The 23,488-nt window shown below is 42.0% G+C and overlaps 1 protein-coding gene and 1 pseudogene across 3 annotated transcripts in view; one reads left to right on the forward strand and one right to left on the reverse strand.

Annotated features, from left to right (window-relative positions):
• The window catches only part of lrba (LPS-responsive vesicle trafficking, beach and anchor containing), a 1,157,354-nt gene that overhangs the window by 777,096 nt on the left and 356,770 nt on the right, over positions 1-23,488 (forward strand). The window lies entirely within an intron of this gene.
• LOC139251743 (U2 spliceosomal RNA) lies at positions 2,015-2,252 on the reverse strand (annotated as a pseudogene).

Here is a 23,488-nt window from a genome sequence, read left to right on the forward strand (position 1 = left end):
TTTATTGAATGTCATGAAGTTGCTGTATTTGCACGGTAGATACAAACTAAACCTACCGCTGACATTTAAGACCAATAATTAGTAGCATAAGTACCCTTTAAATGACGTGATAATTGTTAATTCCTGTCAATCAACCTATCTAGCACTGAAAATTAACTTAATGGGCCCAAGTTTCCCCAGGAGTTGCTCCTAAATCGCAATTCTCCCCATTTAGTTTGCTCCAGTTTAAGTGAGTTAGTTCAGTTTCTTTTTCGTTCAGTTTTTTTTTTCAAAGGGGGCATTACCAGCCACTTACGCCTGTTTTGGCCATTTAAGCAAGTTTAGCCAGCGAAAAGTTACTCCAAACTAACTTAGGCCAGCGTATGTGTCCACTTTTGTATGCTCGGAAAAACCTTGCGGGGTCTTAAGAAATCAGCGCGGGTAGCCAGAGATGGTGGGGGGGCAGAGGGAAGTGAGAGGATTTTCCAAAGCACTAAACACCTTCACAACAACATTAAAGAAGCATAAGTACATTTAAAGCACTAAGCACTGAACAAAGCAGTACATTGAAAGCACCAAGCACTAAACTAAGCATTCAGTAACAAATAAAAAATACAAGGAAGCTGAGAGGACCTGCACCAAGACTTACAAAGCACAAAAAGTAATCAGCAATTAGTTAATAAATAAAAAGTAGTCGGAACCCTGCACTTAAAGCACCAAAACCAAAGTAATAAGCAATCAATCAATCAATAACAAATAAAAATTACAAGTCCTACCTTTGTGAAGGGAAGGGGTGGGGGGGGGGGGGGGGCGGTGGGCGTGGAGGTGGAAGTACTCTCTTGATCAAATGGTACAAATCCTCTGGAAGGTCTGGAGCCAACTCCTTGGACTTCAGTATCCTGAGGATCTTGTTCCCAGTAACAAAACGCACCTGGGTAACACCATGGGAATCCCTTTTTTTTGATTCAGCGAGCTTGGATTTTATTGTTTCAAGTTCTGAGTCCTTTAAATCTTTTCCATTTGTTCGGCTGCGCCCATCTTCAGGATTCATTGCTGGGGCACAACCAGAAACTCTTGCACAAGCAAAGCATTCATTTCACTGAGACCCAATCCTGCCCCCAAAGAGCGGGCAGCGTTAAACAGATGAGCTTGCCCAGGTCCCATCCTACTCACGTCTTGCCCCCAATCTCTTTGCTTTCTTGCTACCCCGCCACCCCCCCCCCCGCCCCCCGAACATCTCCGAAACAGTCCCAAGGAACACTCGATGGCCTCAGTCAGTGAGAGCAATCAAGGCTTTGACGACATTTCCCAGATGCTCCCGGAGACTATGCTCTGCTGTACTTTGAGAAATCTCCATCTCGTTCATAATGAGTTCGATATCTGCCTTCTTGATGATCACTTTTGCCAGCTCCTTCCGCCTTTCTTTTTTGGCTTTCTGTTCCTGGGATCTCCTGTCTCCGATGACGGACATTGCCGTCTCCAGGTCCGAGCTCAGGATCTCCTCCTCCTCTGCATAGTTGGTCACCTGCTCCAGGAGTCCATTCGGCCAGGGCTAGGGGTGCCGTGCTTCGGGCCCCTCCCACACAGCCTGCAGAGATTTGGCGGCGAGGAGCTACTGCACATGCGCGCACACTCTAGCTCGCATGTGCAGAGATCCCAACACTGTGTTCAGCGCCGGGACCTGGTTCCGCCCTCCACTGGATGTGGTGTGCTACGCCGAGCCGGAAGACGTCCTAAGGAGCGTTTTTTGTTCCAGAAAGTCACCGCACCTTACGGAGGTGCATCGTTCTAAGCGTTGCGGTAAACTTGGGCTCAATGTGTGGAGTTTCATTCCTTTAGGTTTTTAAAGTGTCATTTTATGTTTTGCATTTTTTTTCTTTCCTTTCTGTATCTTTTTTCTTTCTCTTTATCCTTCTTTTTTTTTTTTAAATTCGTAGCCAATCTTTCCAATTCTTTGTCAAATCACAAACGCCAGAGGTCACCTTGCACACATCAAGGATCACTCTGTGCCAATGCTCTTAGCCAAAAGGCCGAGAGTCACTGCACCATTCCTGGAAGTACTGCAATACCAGGTTCGTGCCATGGAGGTGGATGGGTCAGCAACCCCACACACCTCCGTGGAGGTGGATGGGTCAATCCACCCCACCCACCTCCTATTTCCAAAAAGCATAGGAGAACCACTTTCCTGATCCAGGGAGAACCACTTTGGGGTCATGGTTACTCCCCTGTCAGGTCAGTTACGCATGATCTTAGCCAAAAGGCCGAGAAGTGATATCCTTCTTTCCCCCTCTCTCTTTCTGCACCTGATTTCAGATTGAATTTCCTCCCCCTCCCCCCTTTAATTCACCCTCTTTCTCAATCCTTCAGCTGTTTATTTCCCAATCCCTAAATCTCATTGGTTTAGGAGATACCCTGTTGGTTGTCTTGTTCACTGAGGTTCCAGGTGCCCTCTTTCTCTTACTGTATCAGCTTGAAGTTTCAGCAACTTTGTGGCAAAAATATTTTGAGCTGCAGGAGTAAGCCTAACTAACGGCACATGCCATTAGATGGCCTGCTACAGCAAAATCTGACCTATTATTTTTTTTCTGGCTATATTATACTTTCTCCCTATCCATGATCTCTTCTGGTCATCATTCCCCATTCTCCACAAGAGCCACCACATAAGTAGAATACTTCTGCAATGACATGGACAGCAGGAAAACTAAAAAGAATATATACTCAAGTAACAAAAATGCAAGTCAAGGAAAATGGGAAACACTTGCCTTGCAACAAAAATGGCAGAAGTTTTGTTAACAAAAATCAGACAGAAAAAAATTAAGTATTTTTTTTTTAAAGAAAAAAATTTTCACAAGCAATGCCAAAGGAAATCCATGAGTAATCTAAATTTTCTGAAATATCTAAATGTCAAGTTATATTATTTTGATGTGGAATAGCCTGAACGCACTTTGGCAAATAAACATAAAAGCACATAAGTACGATTTATTGTGAAACTTGCAATTTTATTGATAAGAGCGGCAATAAGTATTGTTGCAAGCATAATTCTTAATATATAGTTAATAATGCTGCCTATTGTGATGCTAAGTATGTGGCGGTGAGATTATTTTTGTTGATGTAGTTATCACTGATAGAGATATGATGCTTTGTATTTTATGATTTTAAATTTCATGGGCTAGAATTTCCAGTGCTTCACCACCCAGTTTCTCGGCGGTATTGGCTGTTTTGGGCGAGAACTGGGTCGGCGCAAAATTCCCCAGTTGAGTTCCGCTGGCAGTTTCGAAGTACCGCTGGGGAGCGGACTGCCAGCGTGCACCGTCCATTGAGCGCCATGGCGCAATTTTTGGCTCAGCGGTGACCCGTGGGTAAGTTGGAAAAAAAATCACCCACGAGAATCATCGGAGCTGGCGGTAGGTAAGTAGCCCTGCAAGAAAAAGGTAAGTAATTGTTTTTTTTACTAATTATTTAAAAATTCTCTTGTGATTTAGAAAAGGGTCCTGAGAATGTTTTTATGATTTTTTTAATTTTATATTTCTGGAAAAAATATTTTTTGTGTTATTCTCCTAGGTCCTACCCGCAGCCTCGGTGTAAATTTTTAGTAATTTAAGTAATTATCGCCCATTTTTTTTAAAGAACCGCCCAATTGGCCCAAGATTCAATTTTTTGTCGATATTCAGGGTGCAACGCCCATTTTTTTTCGCTGGGCGGATTTTTTTCTTTTTTGGGGGGGAATTATTCACTGGCGGATTCGCTGGAATCTTGGTATTTTGGGCGGCAATCGGGCACTGGTGGATTGTTTGGAAATTCTAGCCCCAAGTCTTTGTTTGATTTTTCCAGTTGCTTTGCAAGTGCAATAAGCATTGCCTCCTGGAATGTTCAAATATAACAGTGCCTCAAAAGAGAAGCATTGGTAGGAACTAACTAAGTGGGCTTTTAGTGTCAGATAATTTTAATATACTTGTAATTATTCAAACCAAATCAATTTCTGTGAAATTTGAATTATTTTTAGCTTGTGTCCAGGTAGGAAAAGCTGCTGGTGTATAAATGTGCAGGCAGTCAGAATATTTGATCATTTTAGCTTTTTCTTTTGTGTCTCTTGTTTTTAGACTCTTCACCCTACAATTCCAAGCACTATAGTACTATTTCCTGATCAGTTGGTTGGGTAGGCAACCCGTTCTCAGCCCTCCACCAATGCTGTCCTGTGTCTGTATGCTAGAATGTATGTTGATTGATCTTCCAATTTTCCATTCCTTTCTCTGCAATGAAGCACTTGATTACCACTTCATGTCCATACACAAGTGCTTGGCACTACCAGGCTGTCTCATCATTTTTCTTCACCCACGATGATGCAAGGGATTGTCTTGTGTTACTCACTGCTTGTCTTGAAACAGTCATCTGGAAATTAATGTTCTTTCAATTTTGTTTGTGTGTGTATATGTGTTTGGATTTGTTTGTACCGATTAGTTTGTGATTTATATATTTTAATTTTTTTGTGATTGTGAAATTGACACACTGCTGATTTAATTGCTTTCATGAACTAAAAGTGGTGCAAAACCAGGACAAGTAGTGGAGATGACTGACTTCTAATTGTGAACAACAGTGTTTTTTTGCATTGTAACATTTAAAACCAATGCATAAATTCCTTCAGGAACTCAAACCATGTTCCCATAGCAACAGATTCCCATCATTGTTTCACTTCACAAAAAAACCTTCCCTGATCCAAAACAAAAAAGATCTGATATTCAGAAGGGACAACAACTGGATTTTATGGACAGAACTGTTGTTTTCAAATATCAGTAAAAACCTGTTAGTACTTCATGAGTTTCAATCTTAATTTGTTAAAATTGATAAATTAAATCTCATCTGGGTTTTTAACTGCTTTGCAGCTTATAACCTTCCGAAATGAAGGTCAGCCAAGCGAGCAGTTATGGGTTATGGTGCCCTGTCATTCTGTTGTGCAGACCATCTCACTGACTTGACAGTCCATGCAAGCATGAATATTGTCACATATAGGCATCGCTTATTAATGTGGGCCAGTTGCAGCACTTGGGCTGACTGAAACCGTCCTTTGAGACTGCTGTAAACTAAAAATAAGAACTCTATTGTTTTAATACGATTTTGTTTATGATTTGCAAAGACCTTGAATTTTGGGAAGTAGAAAGAGTTCATTTAAGTGTAGTAAGGAAGGTATCTTATATTTGATTTGCATTCTAGAGTTTAAAATGTTTTATAATTTTGGCTTAGACAGATTGAGAGCCACATGTGGCCTGCCAAAATCTTCAGCTAAACTTCAAATTTGCTCTCCAATCTTCCAGATAGAGTGTAACTCTTTTTTGGGTGATGAGCAAATAATTTGTCATTTGTTTTAAAATCAATATATATATTTTGGGGGAGATATTCGGTCGCACCTCTGTTGCGGCGTTAACCGGGGTGAGCGGTAAATTCTGCGCCAGCAAATGGTTTGCGTCTGCCACCGCAAAATTCATCAGCTGGGCCCTGAGTTTGGAGCGGAGCACCAAGGGAGGGGTTGCACACCTCTTTTAGGGTGCTCGGCCAGCTAAGCAAGTAAAAATCCCGAGCTAAACAGCTGGCCTCGGAATGACCTAAGAGATGCCTCGGGGGGGGGGGGGGGGGGAAGCACCAAAATCATTCCCAATAACTAACTCACATCACCACAACATAAATTGCAAAAAAAAATCAATCTTGCTTACCTCAGGTCGACATTACTTACCTCACTGCAACCGCGAAGCAACCAGTTTCCATAGGCGTTCCCACCAGGGTGCTCTACGGAGCGCTACAGGTCGAGTGCGATCCAAATATCAAGCCGGTGTCACAACCAGGGGCGTTGCACACTGGCTCGCCATTTGCGGGCGGTAATGCTCTGCGCCCCCTCGAAATCGGCAGCGAATGTTCCAGCGGGGCGCTGGAAGCTGGCAGCCCGCTCTGTAACCTCCCCCAGTCCTACAACCCTCCAGGATCTCTCTGCTCTTCCAATTCTAGCCTCTTGCACATCCTCAATTTCATCGCTCCACCATTACGGCCGTACCTTCAGCTGCCTAGGCCCTAAGTTCTTGAATTTCCTCCCTAAACCTCTCTGCCTCTCACCCTCTTTTAGACGCTTCTTTTTTTGCGCACCTGTCCTAATATCTCTGTGGCTCGGTGTCAAATTTTGTTTGATAATGCTGCTGTGAAGCACCTTGGTACTACATCAAAGGCATTATATAAATACAACTTTTTGTAGAAAATACCTTCTAACTTCCCCGTTCATTATTCTACTGATAACCTTTAGATTATGTTCCCTTTTTACCAATCATTGGAAACAACCTTTCATTATGTACCCTCTCAAAGGCTTTCACAATTTTGAAAACCTAATTAAATCTTCTTTAATCTTTCCTGATCCAGTGGAAAAAGACGCATTTTTTCAAACTTTCAATAATATGATCTCATTCTTGGTATAATTTTAGCAATTTTTTGCTTTCTGCAGCTCTAATATTCTTTAAATAATGGGGTGCTTGGAGCCGCACACAATATTGCACTTGTGGCCTTACCAATTCAACTTTCCTTGTTTTTGTATTCAGTGCCACTATATATGAAAGCCTAAATCCTATTTGCCTTTTTTGTGGTCTTTTTCTGAGTGCAACCCCACTTTAATTATCTGTCTATCTGCATCCCTAGATCTCTCTGTTCATCAGCTCAAAGAATTTTGGAATTTTCACTTCTTTTTCAAAAAATATGCTGCTTAACATTTCTCTGCATTTAACTGGATCTGCCATCTATCTGCCCACTCTACAATCTATCAATGTTCTGCATTTTGAGTCACAGTTTTCCTTGTCCGTATATTATATCCAAATTCTGCAGTTATTTATATTGAATTGCACAGATCCACTTGTCGATTTACTCGTTTAGAATAATAGCATATAATTATGTAACCCATAATTTAAGGAAAATCCAGGTATCACAGCACATGTCCCAGGAGCACACCAATGTCCATATCCAAAGTACTTTATGCTACATCCTGTAATTTTTGCAATAAGTCTTATGTGGAACTTTATGAAACACTTAATGAAAATCTACATATACAACATCCATTGCATTCCCCTTAATAATACACATTATTATTATAATAATAATAATAAACATCCGTAAGACAAAGGTCCTCCACCAGCCTGTCCTCACCATACAGCACTGCCCCCAAGACATCAAGATCCACGGCACGGCCCTGGACACCGTGGACCACTTCCCATACCTCGGGAGCCTCCTATCAACAAGAGCAGGCATCAACGACGAGATTCAACACCAACTCCAGTGCAGCCTTCGGTCGCCTGAGGAAAAGAATGTTTGAAGACCAGGCCCTCCAAACTGCCACCAAGCTCATCGTCTACAGGCTGTAGTAATACCTGCCCTCCCGTATGGCTCAGAGACATGGACCATGTACAATAGACACTTCAAGTTGCTGAAGAAATATCACCAAAGATGTCCCCGCAAGATCCTACAAACCCCCTGGGAGGACAGTCACACTAACATCAGCGTCCTCACTCAAGCTAACATCCCCAGCATTGAAGCACTGACCACACACGATCAGCTCCGCTGGGCAGGCCACACAGTCCACATGCCAGACATAAGACTCCCAAAGCAAGTGCTCTACTCGGAGCTCCTTCTTGGCAAACGAGCCAAAGGTGGGCAGCGGAAACGCTACAAGGACATCCTCAAAGCCTCCCTGATAAAGTGCGACATCCCCACTGACACCTGGGAGTACCTGGCCCAAGACCGCCCTAAGTGGATGAAGTGCATCCAAGAGGGCGCTGAGCACTTTGACTCTCAACGCCGAGAGCAGGCAGAAATCAAGCGCAGACAGCGGAACGAACGTGCGGCGAACCAGTCCCACCCACCCCTTCCCTCAACGTCTATCTGTCCCACCTGTGACAGAGTCTGTGGCTCTCGTATTGGACTATTCAGCCATCAAAGAACTCACTTCAGAAGTGGAAGCAAGTCTTCCTCGATTCCGAGGGACTGCCTATGATGATGATGAATAATACACATTGTGATTGCCCCAAAAATTGATTTTAGTTAATGATATGTCAACCAACAATTTAAGAAGAACTTGAATAATTATCCATTTTAGAACAAGATTGAAAATTAGATGGGTCAATATAGATAGTTCATTGAATGATCTGATTGGAACATAGATATGTCATGCAAGGGAAGGTATGGTCCAGGATGTATAATGTTTAATTCGATAGCTATCCTGTAGTTTTGTTTAATTTATCTTTTTGAGTGGGGATAGTGCAAAAGTTTGATATTTCCTGGGGACATTGAACAGGGATCAAGTGAGGGGAAATTTAGAAAGTTGAAGAGAAAGGATAAGGCAATCGTGTATGGTAGCGATAATGGGTAATAATAACCAGAGTGTGACAGGAAGGGACGGAGCATACAAATATAACAGTGCACATAGGGTCAGAGCAAGGAAAAATAGTAAAAATACAAAATTAAAGGCTCTTTGTCTGAATGCATGCAGAATTCCTAACAAGATAGACGAATGGATGGCACAAATAGAAGTAAATGGGCATGATCTGATAGCCATTACAGAGACGTGATTGCAAGGTGACCAAGGCTGGGAACTGAATAGTCGGGGTACTTGACATTTCGGAAGTATAGACAGAAAGGAAAAGGAGGTAGGGTAGCTCTGTTAATAAAGGATGAGATCAGTACAGTAGTGAGAAATGATCTTGGCTTGGAAGATCCAAGATGTTGAATCAGTTTGGGTGGAAATAAGAAATAGCAAGGGAAAGAAGTCACCGGTGGGAATAGTCTATAGGCCCCATAACAGTGGTTGCATTGTAGGACAGTATAAATCAAGAAATAATGAAGGCTTGTAAGAGAGGTACTGCAATTATCGTGGCCGACTTTAATCTTCTTATAGATTGGACAAATCAATTGGCAAAGGTAGCCTTGAGGACAAGTTCATAGAGTGTATTCGGGACACTTTCTTAGAACAATATGTTGTGGAACCAACCAGGGAACGGGCTATTTTAGATCTGGTAATGTGTAATGAGACAGGATTAATTAATGATCTCATAGTAAAGTGTCCTCTGGGGAAGAGTGATCATAACAGGATAGAATTTCACATTCGGTTTGAGGGTGAGAAACTTGGGTCTGAAACAAGTGTTTTAAACCTTAAAAAAGGCAATTACAAAGGTATGAAGCCAGAGTTGGTTAAAGTGGATTGGGAAAATAGATTAAAAGGTAAGCAGTGGCAAACATTTAAGGAGATATTTCATCATTCTCAACAAAGATATATACCTTTGAGAAAGAAAGACTCTACAAGAAGGATGAACCATCCATGGCTAACTAAGGATGGTATCAAATTGAAAGAAAAGGCATAAAATGTTGTGAAGATTAATGGTAGGCAAGAAGATTGGGAACATTTTAGAAACTAGCAAACGATGACTTAAAAAAATATAGAGGAAGAAAATAGATTGCATGTAAACTAGCAAGAAATATAAAAACACACAAGAACTTCGACAAGAAAATAAAAACGAAGAGAGTAGCTAAAGTAAATGTTGGTCCCTTAGAGGATGAAACTGGGGAAATAATAATTATAAACAAGGAAATGGCAGAGACTTTGAATAAATATTTTGCATCTGTCTTCACGGTAGAAGACACTAAAAACATCCCAATAATAGTAGAAAATCAGGAGGCAAAAGAAAGGGAGAAAATTAAAACAATCATTATCACTTGCGAAAAACTAATGGGACTAAAGGCGGACAAGTCCCCTGCACCTGATGGCCAGCATGCTAGGGTCTTAAAAGAAGTGGATGCATTGGTTGTAATGTTCCAAAATTTCCTAGATTCTGGAAAAGTCCCAGAAGATTGGAAAACCGCAAATGTAATGCCCCTATTCAAGAGAGGAACGAGACAAAAAGCAGGAAACTAAAGGCCAGTTAGTCTAACATCTGTCATTGGGAAAATGCTGGAATCCATTATTAAGGAATTAGTAGCAGGACATTTGGAAAATCATAATACAATCAAGCAGAGTCAACATGGTTTTATGAAAGGGAAATTTATTAGAGTTCTTGAGCATGTAACGATCAGGGTGGATAAAGGGGAACCAGTAGATATATTTGGATTTTCAAAAGGCATTCAATAATTGTAATTTGCTTCATGGATTCTTTGCTTAAGAACTCATAGCAACACATTGCTGTTAAGAACTAGTTGGTTTATTAACAAAAGGTTGAACAATCACACTACACATTCCCAGTTCATCCACTAGGCTCACAACTGCATACCTCATCATGGATGACCTAGACCCAACTGACTGGGATTTTATTGAGTCATGTGAACATCACGTGACTGGCTAAGCCAGCTCTAAAACTCTTTTGAAGGAACCAAAAATAAACATTAAATCAAGTGCCCCCCGATCTGGGGGACACTCCAACGCTTTCCAACTGCCCTTTGATCGTTTTTTTCTGGGGGGTTTTTTGTGTTTTTTTTGTTTTTTTTTTTGGGTAGTAAAACCATAAATTTTACAAGTGTCCCCTATAAAAAGGGAGGGGGACACTAGAACCCGGCAATTAAAACAAATTAAACTTTAAAACATATAAAATCAAATTAAAATTTGGCTGCCGGGGGTGATGATGCACTCCAGTCCCTCCGGCGCCCACCTCTCGCGGAAAGCCACGAGCGTACCAGTGGACACCGCGTGCTCCATCTCTAGGGACACCCTGGCTCGGATGTACGCACGGAAGAGAGGCAGGCAGTCAGGCTGAACGACCCCCTCGACCGCCTGCTGCCTGGACCGGCTGATGGCACCCTTGGCCGTGCCGAGGAGCAGTCCTACGAGGAGGCCCTCGGACCTACCCGCTCCCCTCCGCACAGGGTGCCCAAAGATCAGGAGTGTGTGACTGAACTGCAGCCAGAAATTGAGGAGCAGCCCCTTTAAATAATGGAACAGGAGCTGCAACCTTGTGCATTCAATAAAAACATGGAACACGGACTCTTCCAGACCGCAGAAATTGCAGGTGGCCTGGGAGCCCGTGAACCGGCTTAAAAATTTATTGCACGGGACTGCTCCGTGCACCACCCTCCAGGCCAAGTCTCCGATAAATAGTGGGAGGACTCCCGCGTAGAGTGCACTCCATCGGGGACCCCCGCCTCCTCCGGACGGCAAGATGGTACACCATGGCGTGCCCGGATGGCAGACGAGGATGGCAAGGTTGAGAGTGAAGCCAGCTCTACAAACCTGTGAGCATACTCACAGGTGCATACATTACAGATAAGGTGCCACATAAAAGGTTACTACACAAGACAAGAGCTCATGGTATTGGGGGTAATATATTTCCATGGATAGAGTATTGGCTAACTAACAGAAAACAGAGAGTCGGGATAACTGGGTCATTTTCTAAATTGGCAAATTAACAAGTGGGGTCCCACAGGGATCAGTGTTGAGGCCTCAACTATTTACAATCTATATTAATCATAGAAAATTACGACACAGAAGGAGGTCATTCGGCCCATTGTCTCCGTGCCGGTCAAAAGAGAGCTACCCAGCCTAATCCCATCTTCCAGCACTAGGTCCGTAGCCCTGTAGGTTACAGCTGTTTAGGTGCACATCCAAGTACATTTTTAACGTGAATGAGGGTTTCTGCCTTTCAGGCAGTGAGTTTCAGAATCCCACCATCCTCTAGGTGAAGAAATATTTCCTCGTCTCCCCTCTAATCCTTCTAAATCTATGCCCCCTGGTTATTGGCCCTATCTCCGCCTTAAATGGATGACCCCTTATTCTTATGTTCTTATGTTGGATAGAGACTATGATGGAGAACATTGTCACGATGAAAAAATGATCTGTTTTCATTCTATTCTTTCTTATGTGATACCCTTGAATTATGGAGAAGTGATTATTTCACCTATTTTGCATAGTTTGTGTGCCCCTGCTTTGTGATAACAGTTGACAATCTGTTCTTGTCAGTTAATGGCGAGTAGTAATAGAAACTATTTTCTCACACCTGACAATTTTTCAGCTGATCATTTTGTCATTATTGTGGCTATTTGCATCAAAGTATTTATATAGAGACTGAAATTGGTGAAACACAAGTTCCACCCGTTTTTCGGCGGCCCCTGGGTGGTGCGTCATTTTTTACCGCTGGGGCCAAGTGTGCGGGAATTTCATCCCACTTTCCTCGGCGGTAAGCGGAGCGGAGTGCAGCGGGCGGTGTGCGGCGGAGGAGGCCTTTTGACCCAGGAATCTTTGACTCCTGAGTTTTGCACAACACTGCTGTCAAGCTCTGCCCCCCAAGAGGCACCGACGAGAGGCCAGAGACTGCTGGCCTGAGATCGCTGTGGGGTGGGGAAGAGATCGCTGTGGGGGGGGGAGGAGGGGAGAGAGAGAGATCGCTGTTGGGAGGAGGGGGGAAATCGATCGCTGTTGGGGGACGGGGAGAGATCGCTGTGGGGGGAGGAGGAGAGATCGCTGTGGGGGGAGGAGGAGAGATCGCTGTGGGGGGGTGAGAGAGACTGGGGCGCAAGAGAAACTAATATTTTTATTATAGTTCATTCATAAAGGAGTAATTAAGGCTTTATTTGAGCATTTATATTATTGTCTAACACGAGAAAATACTACAATCCATTTAAAAATACATAAAACTGTGGAGAACTATAAAGATCTGTGTAATATCAAACAAACCTGTCAGCTCTGTGTACACACCCGCCCACTTAAAATCCACTTAAAAGTACCTTCTCTAGGACAGTATGCAGTTCCAGTGGTATGTCATGAATTTTGCACTTTTGGGCGGTATGGATGGGCAAGTGCATACTGCCCGGCAGTATGTAGATGTTTTATTTACCAAAATTGCATTTTTGGTTGGTTATTGGGCGGTATGTTGATGAATTTCGGGCCCATAGCATGTTAAGTTAAAGATAATGCAGCCAAATTAATGTTTGATACACCATCCAGTAAAACATCAACAATGGTAGTTGAATTACAGGTTAACAATTTTCTTATTCATAGTATTAGGCCTCCATGTCTAAAATAATGTAAATCTCAGAGAGGCTCTGATACAGTTATGAGGTTTGTTTGTTGACATGATAGTGAAATCAGACTGGCTAAATTAACAAGAATTGATACCACTTTCATTATCAGATGTCAGCATAGAGGCATCTGTTTGTATCCTAAGGGGTAGCAGTCAATTATGTGGATGATAATAGATTTCAATCTAAATTTCCTGCTGTTATTTATATTGGATTGCACAGATCCACTTTCAGATTTACTCACTTAGAATAATAGCATATAATTATATAACCCATAATTTAAGGAGTACCGGGAACTGCCAATTGCGTGAATATATTTTTATCATTGTATTGTACATGCTGTGCCGGAAATAAAAGGAAGCTTTGAGCTCTGTCCTTATAAAATAAGGATGCATAACTAGAGCATTCATCCTTCAGATATTGCACTTTTAAGAACTGAAAAAGTGATCAGACAAAACATAGCAGTCTCTATAACATAGTCTGGAGTAATTATGTCTAATGAGCCATCTAGTCTGATTGAAGCGACACACCCGCAGGGGTAGGAGTTACTGAACAGTGACTCTTTAAGCCACTGAATCAGTTTGGATTTGTCTATCCAATCATTATTGTAAAAGTACATGTCTCCTCTCCCCAGTTCTGCATTTTATATGGATTTTTTGTTGAAAATTGGAGCATGATTTATCTTTGGGGAAAGCAAATGTTTGTGTCCAATTTTAGGTTTTAAATCTACTTCATCAAAACTAGTAAGTCAGCTCTCTAAAACAAGTCTGTAAATACATACAGAATATTATTCATGTTTAGTGCACAGTTGTAAAGAAAATCTCTAAATTGAGGGATACACTGTGTTTAGACCATTTAATTGTTTTTTACCGTGAAAACTAATGATGGGAAACCTGAACCTAATCCTTCAATTTATTGTTCTGGTGATTTCTGTCTCCCAATTCTTTTTTTTTTACTAAGAAAACGTATTTTGATATTTTTTCTGATTTATACTTCTAGAATTGTATTAATGTTTTCTATAAGCTGAAATGTTAATTACAACTAACTGTGATTTAAGCATTACACAAAATGGGATACCCTGATTGAGCATTCAGGTGCTTTTTGGCCAGAAACCATATTTTCGGCCTACTGTAGCTATATAAATAAAAGTCCATGCTCTGTTATGTCACGTTTTGAAAGATTTCATTGGTCAACAGGAACCATATGACCACTAAACATGAGCTCTAATTGGCATTGGGTACCCTCTAATTGACTGCTGTTAACTAAGGAGAAATCAGATGCGAGAATGAGTAATTGTTAACTGCCATCTTGCGCTGCAGCCTAGTGTTCTGTCTACTCTGCTCACAGCTCTGGCTTCCTGCAGCCTCCCATCCAATATTGATTTGAAGCTCTGGCCAGCTGCTTGCTCCTAGGCCTGCCAATCTCACTTCATGGATCTGGTGTTAAAAGATAGCAAGGATGCACTTTTTGAAGATTGGGATCCAAGCTTAAAGAAAGAAAGACTTTATATAGCGGAGTTCATGACCATCAGACGTCTCAAAGCGCTTTACAGCCGATGGAGTACTTTTGGAGTGTAGTCACTGTTGTAATGTAGGAAACATGGCAGCCAATTTGCACACAAGCAAGCTCCAACAAACAGCAATATCATAATGACCAGATAATCTGTTTTTGTTATGTTGATTGAAGGTTAAATATTGGCCAGGACACCGGAGATAACTCCCCTGCTCTTCTTCGAAATAGTATCATGGGATCTTTTGTGTTCATCTACGAGACCAGACTGGGCCTTGGTTTCACGTCTCAGCTGAAAGACGTAAGAAAGTAATTGAAAGAAGTGATGATTAAGAAACAAAAATGGGGAGTAAATTTTGAATTACCACAGGGATCGGTGCTGGGGCCTCAACTATTTACAATCTATATTAATGACTTGGATGAAGGGACTGAGTGTAATGTCGCCAAGTTTGCTGATGATACAAAGATGGGTGGGAAAGCAAGTTGTGAGGAGGACACAAAGGATCTGCAAAGGGATATAGACAGGTTAAGTGAGTGGGCAAACATTTGGCAGATGGAGTATAATGTGGGAAAGTGTGGTGATATCCACTTTGGCAGGAAAAATAAAAAAGCAAATTATTATTTAAATGGAGAGAGATTACAAAATGCTGCAGTACAGAGGGACCTGGGGGTCCCTGTGTATGAAACACAATAAAGTTAGTATGCAGATACAGCAGGTAGTCAGGAAGGCAAATGGAATGTTGGCCTTTATTGCAAGGGGAATGGAGTATAAAAGCAGGGAAGTTCTGCTACAACTGTACAGGGTATTGGTGAGACTACACCTAGAGTATTGCATACAGTTTTGGTCTCATTTAAGGAGGGATATACTTGCATTGGAGGCAGTTCAGAGAAGGTTGACTAGGTTGATTCCTGAGATGAAGGGGTTGACTTATGAAGAAAGGTTGAGCTGGTTGGGCCTCTATTCATTGGAGTTTAGAAGAATGAGAGGTGATCTTATTGAAACATAAGATACTGAGGGAATCGACAAGGTAGAATGCAGAGAGGATGTGGGGGAATCTAGAGCTATGGAACATCGTTTAAGAATAAGGGGATGCCCATTTAGAACTGAGATGAGGAAGAATTTCTTCTCTGAGGGTCGTAAATCTGTGAAATTCTCTGCCCCAGAGAGCTGTGGAGGCTGATTGAATATATTTAAGGTGGTTCAAGGTGGAGATGGACAGATTTTTGAACGATAAGGGAGTTAAGGATTATAGGGGCAGGGAAGTCGAGCTGAGCCCAAGATCAGATCAACCATGATCTTATTAAATGGCAGAGCAGGCTCGAGAGGGCAAATGGCCTATTCCTGCTCCTATTTCTTATGTTCTTATGGTTGCAATTTCAATGATATCAAAATAATTCATTAAGTTAGCTTTGTTATAAATGCCTTCAACATCAGAACTTGTAACCTTCACATCATATTTTTCCTATAACTTTACCAAAACTAATGATCTTCAACAGATTTATAATGAGGTTTTAAATAAAATAACTGCCCAGAATTTTCTGAAAAAATAGCGGCATGGGAACAATGCATGCCGTTATAAGAACATAAGAACATAAGAATTAGGAACAGGAGTAGGCCATCTAGCCCCTCGAGCCTGCTCCGCCATTCAACAAGATCATGGCTGATCTGGCCGTGGACTCAGCTCCACTTACCCGCCCATAACCCTTAATTCCCTTATTGGTTAAAAATCTATCTATCTGTGACTTGAATACATTCAATGAGCTAGCCTCAACTGCTTCCTTGGGCAGAGAATTCCTCAGATTCACAATTCTCTGGGAGAAGAAATTCCTTCTCAACTCGGTTTTAAATTGGCTCCCCCGTATTTTGAGGCTGTGCCCCCTAGTTCTAGTCTCCCCGACCAGTGGAAACAACCTCTCTGCCTCTATCTTGTCTATCCCTTTCATTATTTTAAATGTTTCGATAAGATCACCCCTCATCTTTCTGAACTCCAACGAGTAAAGACCCAGTCTACTCAATCTATCATCATAAGGTAACCCCCTCACCTCCGGAATCAGCCTAGTGAATCGTCTCTAAAGCCAGTATATCCTTCCTTTAATAAGGCGACCAAAACTGCATGCAGTACTCCAGGTGCGGCCTCACCAATACCCTATACAGTTGCAGTTATTAATGTGAAAATCAGCCAGCAACTTGTGGCAAGGAAGAGATACCCCGTGAATTGTGGATTGCCGTAAGTTGGTGGACGATTTGCTGGCAGCTTGGTGAAAATGGCATCCCGCCCTTAACCTCCCTGTGATTTTCATTAATTTGCACATTAATTGCCGATTAAATTCACCACAGAAAGTTATGACTAGTAATTAACAGTGTAAGACTCCCAATTAATCTCTCTTGCCCAGAAAGTGAACCATTATAAGTGTGGTGTCTCATTGCTTCAGGTTGTGAATTGTTAACGATTTTTAAAAATGTGATTTAAAAAAAAAATTCTTACATTTTCTTTGTCTCTCTTGTCTCACTCTCTCAATCTAATCTTTTTTCCCTCTTTTTATTTCTCTTTCTGTACCTGATTTGACATTGAATTCACCCTCCTCCTTGGTCCTTTCTTTGTTTATTTCTCACTCCTTTCATCTCATTGGTTAAGGAGATACACTGTCCTATTGTTCATCCCAGATGATCCCAGATGCCCTGTTGCCGTCACTGCGCTGTTATCAGCAAGCACTTCTAGCAACTTTGTGGGTGAAAGGAATTTGAGTTGAAGGGTGCAGGAACAAATCTAATGAACAGGGCATGTCTTGAGAAGCCTAGTTCCAGTAAATTTTACGGTAATGTGTTTTATAGGCATATGTACAGCATACGCTAAGAAATATAATTAAGTAAATTATAAAATTTGGCCGAAGCACTAGAAATATTAATTCCTCTTCAGAAATGTTTTTTCTTCATTCTATGAAGAAGAGATGATGAAGGTTGAGGAGGAAGTTTGGGCAGTATCATTTGTCTTTTTTAGGAAGGTCCTCAGTGTTTCACGGGATCTTAATTCAGCATTGAGTGAAAGTGCTGCAGTTTGATCTGACATTTTCTAGGCTATTGGTTGCTGCAGGCTTGCTCAAATAAGAACAACTCTTGGATGGCTAGCTGAATTAAGTGCCCTTGGCAGAGAAGCAATTCAGAAGAGAACACTGCAGCACCAAGAGGTTTTGTGTTTACTCCAGGTTTCTTGGGTGTAGCGTCTCAGACCACACCCATGTTGCGCCTTTACTTTCTACAACTACAAACTAGAGTATCTTGGTAAATTGTAGCAATTGAGTGGTTGAACAGAAAACTCTTAGCACTACATTTTGGCTCACTGGTTATATCACATGTTCTTACATGTTCTTCCTCGACATTAAGGGTAGCAGAATAAACAATCCACTAGATTTTGGCTTAGGCTATAAACACCAAACAGATTTACTAAGTGGATAAATAAACATTAGCAATGACAAACTGTAGATTTACAGTAGTTACCGGCTTAACTATTCCACAGAAAATAATAAATAAAACAGTTGCCTGTTAATCTTCCATAAGTCATCTGACTACCTATATCTCTGATTTGTTTTCCAGATAGACAACTCAATTGGAACAAGACAGGCTAAGATACACTGTCAAAATTTGACCTTGACAAATACATTTTTAAAATATGTATCTATCTCTCAAACTCAAATAAAGCTGTCAGTTAAACACATATTCATACCCTCTCAGTTGGACACACAAGATCCCATAACACTATTTGAAGCAGAGCAGGGGAGTTCTCCTGGTTCCTCGGAATTATTTATACCTCCGCCAACATCATAAACAGATTCATCTCATTGCTGTCTCTGGAACTTTGCTATGCGCAAATTGGCTGCTACATTTCCCGATATTACAGCAGTGACTACACGACCAAAGTATTTCATCGGCTGTAGAGGGCTTTGAGACCACCTTCCTTTATTCAATTACAAAAGCAAAATACCATGGATGCTGAAAATCTGAAATAAAAACAGAAAATGCTGGAGATACTCAGCAGGTCAGGCAGCATCTGTGGCCAGAGAAACAGAGTTAATGTTTCAGGTCGATGATTTTCATCAGAACTAGAAAATGTTAATGACGTAACAGGTTTATGGTGCCTACGAGGCACAACGGACATGATTTTTGCAGTGCGACAGCTACAGGGAACATTTTCTAGTTCTGATGAAAATCATCGACCTGAAACATTAACTCTGTTTCTCTGGCCACAGATGCTGCTTGACCTGCTGAGTATCTCCAGCATTTTCTGTTTTTATTTCAGATTTTCAGCATCCATGGTATTTTGCTTTTGTAATTGAATAAAGGAAGGTGGTCCCAAAGCACTCTTATACATGGCCTTCTTTGACCTTACAAAGGCCTTTGACACTGTCAACCGTGAGGGTCTATGGAGCGTCCTCCTCCGTTTCGGATGCCCCCAAAAGTTCGTCACCATCCTCCGCCTGCTCCACGACGACATGCAGGCCGTGATGCTTACCAACGGATCCATCACAGACCCAATCCACGTCCGGACCGGGGTCAAACTGGGCTGCGTCACCGCCCCAACCCTCTTCTCAATCTTTCTCACCGCCATGCTCCACCTCACAGTCGACAAGCTCCCCGCTGGAGTGGAACTAAACTACAGAACTAGTGGGAACCTGTTCAACCTGCGCCGTCTCCAGGCCAGATCCAAGACCACCCCAACCTCTGTCATCGGGCTACAGTACACGGACGATGCCTGCATCTGAGCACATACAGAGGCTGAACTCCAAGACATAGTCGACGTATTTACTGAGGCGTACAAAAGCATAGGCCTTACACTAAACATCCGTAAGACAAAGGTCCTCCACCAGCCTGTCCTCACTGCACAGCACTGCCCCCCAGTCATCAAGATCCACGGCGCGGCCCTGGACACCATGGACCAATTCCCATACCTCGGGAGCCTCTTATCAACAAGACTAGGCATCAACGACGAGATCCAACACTGCCTCCAGTGCCCCAGTGCAGCCTTCGGCCACCCGAGGAAAAGAGTGTTTGAAGACCAGGCCCTCAAAACTGCCACCAAGCTCATGGTCTACAGGGCTGTAGTAATACCTGCCCTCCTGTATGGCTCAGAGACATGGACTATGTACAGCAGACACCTTAAGTTGTTGGAGAAATATCACCAAAGATGTCTCCGCAAGATCCTACAAATACCCTGGGAGGACAGGCGCACCAACATCAGCGTCCTCGTCCAGGCTAACATCCCCAGCATTGAAGGACTGACCACACTCGATCAGGTCCGCTGGACAGGCCACATAGATCGCGTGCCAGACACGAGACTCCCAAGGCAAGTGCTCTACTCGGAGCTCCTTCACGGCAAACGAGCCAAAGGTGGACAGCGGAAACGCTGCAAGGACACCCGCTAAGCCTCCCTGATAAAGTCCCCACTGACGCCTGGGAGTCCCTGACCCAAGACTGTCCTAAGTGGAGAAAGCGCATCCGAGAGGACGCTTAGCACCTCAAGTCTCAACGCCAAGCGCAGGCAGCGGAAAGAGTGTGCGGCAAACCAGTCCCACCCACCCCTTCCCTCAACGACTATCTGTCCCACCTGTGACAGAGTCTGTGGCTCTCGTATTGGACTGTTCAGCCTCCAAAGAACTCACTTCAGGAATGGAAGCAAGTCTTCCTCGATTCCGAAGGACTGCCTATGATGATGATCAGAGAAAATCACACTGTGAGCCGCAAATACAGTGTACTAAGTTGGAAGAAGTACAAGTAAATCGCTGTTTCATCTGGAAGGAGTATTTGGGACCCTGGACGGTGGGAAGGGTGGAGGTGAAAGAGCAGGTGTTGCAGCTCCTGCACTTGAATGGTAAGGTTCTGGGGAAAAGGGAGCGGGCGTTTGGGGTGATCAAACTCTTCTATCTAACATGTCAATGGACAACAAACTGAAAATGCTATCAGCTGGGAATAAAAAAGATCATCTGACTGAACATGTGAAAATGTAAAAGGACAATGTCTTAAGGAATTATGCTCTTTCTCCTTTCACCTCTCCCCCAACACTTCCATTTGATTTGCTTAAATATTTAAACAATGAAAGGCATAAAATGAGCAACGCAAATCTTGTAACCAGTCATCTGAAGTCATCACTCTAACATTTGGAAACTCATGGTTGGACTATTGTTAACATTGTGATATATGCCCTATTGCACAACCAGAGTTTTCATACTTCGTCATTCTCTTTTAGATTGTGAATTCTTCGTGATTATAAGGGGCAGGAAAGAAATGACTCTGTAATGGATCGCTCTCCAACACTGTTTAACAGGCATTTCACTTCCAGTAGGCATTACTGTCTGTTAGAGGTGATCTTATCGAAGCGTGTAAGATTATGAGGTGGCTTGACGAGGTGGATGCAGAGAGGATGTTTCCACTGACGGGGGAGACTAGAACTAGAGGGCATGATCTTAGAATAAGGGACCGCCCATTTAAAACAGAGATGAGGAGAAATTTCTTCTCTGAGGGTTGTAAATCTGTAGAATTGATTGTCTCAGAGAGCTGTGGAAGCTGGGACATTGATTACATTTAAGACAAAAATAGACAGTTTCTTGAACGATAAGGGATTATGGGGAGTGAGTGGGGAAGTGGAGCTGAGTCCATGATCAGATCAGCCATGATATTAAATGGCGGAGCAGGCTCGAGGGGCCGTATGGCCTCCTCCTTTTCCTATTTCTTATGTTCTTATGTTCTTATTATCTCAAGGAAATAATTCACAAATGAAGCAAATATAATTTCCTGTTGTAAAAGTTGATTGAAGAGTTGGAGCATATTAGACTACTGGCTTTGCAAAAATGAAATCAGGTACATATAGCAATCCTTTTATATTCTTTAATCTGTCAACAAAATTCCTTAATTCCTTCACATTTGTCATCTTAATATGACAGTGGGTATAATTACTCCTGTTTTTGTACTTCATCTTAATAGCGCAAGAACAGTGGAAGTATTACATTGTATATAGAAACTGTAAAATTACTTGGCAAAGTAAAATTTTGCTGAAAGACTTGAGTTGTAATGATTGTATGGTTTGAGTTTCTTACCTTTTAACCGTTAAACGCTATTAATAGTTGACAGGATAAGGGTAAAATTATTATCCATCAATGAAGTTGTATGAGTGGTTCAAGATCACCTAGCAGGGAAGAACCTGAACATTCTTGTATAAAATTGTCAACATGAACTCTGATCCCAGCGCTTACTGGCACAGCACATTTGAGCTCTTAACAGACTGTCCTGTCTCAGTATGGATACTGAGTTAAATTGTGACTTTCACCCTTGATGAGATCAAAATCAAAATCTCTTGTGTTTTGTGGCTGTTAAATTTACACATTGTGTAGATATAGAGTTAAAAATTGGAAACTGTTTTGTCTGCTTATAGTTTCTGATTGACCAAAAATTAACATTTCAATGAAATTGCAGGCAAATTCATAACAACATAGGAACAGGAGTAGGCCATACAGCCCCTCGAGCCTGCTCCGCCATTGAATAAGATCATGGCTGATCTGATCATGAACTCAGCTCCTCTTCCCTGCCTGCTCCCCATAACCCCTTATCCCCTTATTGTTTAAGAAACTGACTATTTCTGTCTTAAATTTATTCAATGTCCCAGCTTCCACAGCTCTCTGAGACAGTGAATTCCACAGATTTACAACCCTCTGAGAGAAGAAATTTCTCCTCATCTCTGTTTTAAATGGGTGGCCCCTTATTCTAAGATCATGCCCTCTAGTTCTAGTCTCCCCCATCAGTGGAAACATCCTCTCTGCATCCATCTTGTCAAGCCCCCTCATAATCATATATGTTTCGATAAGATCACCTCTCATTCTTCTGCATTCCAGTGAGTAGAGGCCCAACCTACTCAACCTTTCCTCATAAGTCAACCCCCTCATCTCCCGAATCAACCGAGTGAACCTTCTCTGAACTGCCTCCAAAGCAAGTGTATCCTTTCGTAAATATGGAAACCAAAACTGCGCGCAGTATTCCAGGTGTGGCTTTACCAATATCTTGTATAGCTGTAGCAAGACTTCCCTGCTTTTATACTCCATCCCCTTTGCAATAAAGGCCAAGATACCATTGGCCTTCCTGATCACTTCCTGTACCTGCACACTATTCTTTTGTGTTTCATGCACAAGTACCCCCAGGCCCTGCTGTACTGCAGCACTTTGCAATCTTTCTCCATTTAAATAATAACTTGCTGTTTGATTTTTTTTCTGCCAAAGTGCATGACCTCACACTTTCCATCTGCCAAATTTTTTGCCCATTCACTTAGCCTGTCTGTCCTTTTGCAGATTTTTTTGTGTCCTCCTCACACATTGCTTTTCCTCCCATCTTTGTATCTTCAACCAAGCTCTTATTGTAATCTTTCACTTTAGGATGTTGGATACTGATATTATTTGTGGACTATTTGTGGGAAGATTTGCTGATCTTTATACTACATTTTATATTTATTATGAAAACCATTTTTGCGCAAGTTTTCAAATTTAAAAAAAAATGATTTTAGATAATTTCAGTAAATAGTGGAACAAACAAAATACTGATATTCAGCACAAAGCACCCAGACTTACCATTTCCATAGTCAACATTTAGCAGTCGTCAGTATCTGAAATAGCTTTGCCATCTCATTTACAGCATAAAGTTCCCTTATGAAATGAACTTAGTATGGATTCTGCTCCAAACTGAACTGTGTAACCCAAGCCCAAACAGTACAAACTGGCACCCACCTTTGGATTGCATAGTGGTATGTTTCTATTACCATAATATAAATGTGGCCATGATTTGTTACTGGAGGTTTGTCTTTGATCTTCGCTGTTGTTGTCTCCAAGTAACAGAAAATAGTGAGCTTGAAGTAATGGGGACAACAGCATGCTGATGTGGTAAGCATTTGCATTGTTGGTCGTGCTTTTTGATTGGGCCTTAAAAGTACTAAGCCTGCAAAAGCATATA

The sequence above is a fragment of the Pristiophorus japonicus genome, chromosome 2 (genome assembly GCF_044704955.1).
Source record: "Pristiophorus japonicus isolate sPriJap1 chromosome 2, sPriJap1.hap1, whole genome shotgun sequence".
In the NCBI taxonomy this organism is placed as follows: Eukaryota; Metazoa; Chordata; class Chondrichthyes; family Pristiophoridae; genus Pristiophorus; species Pristiophorus japonicus.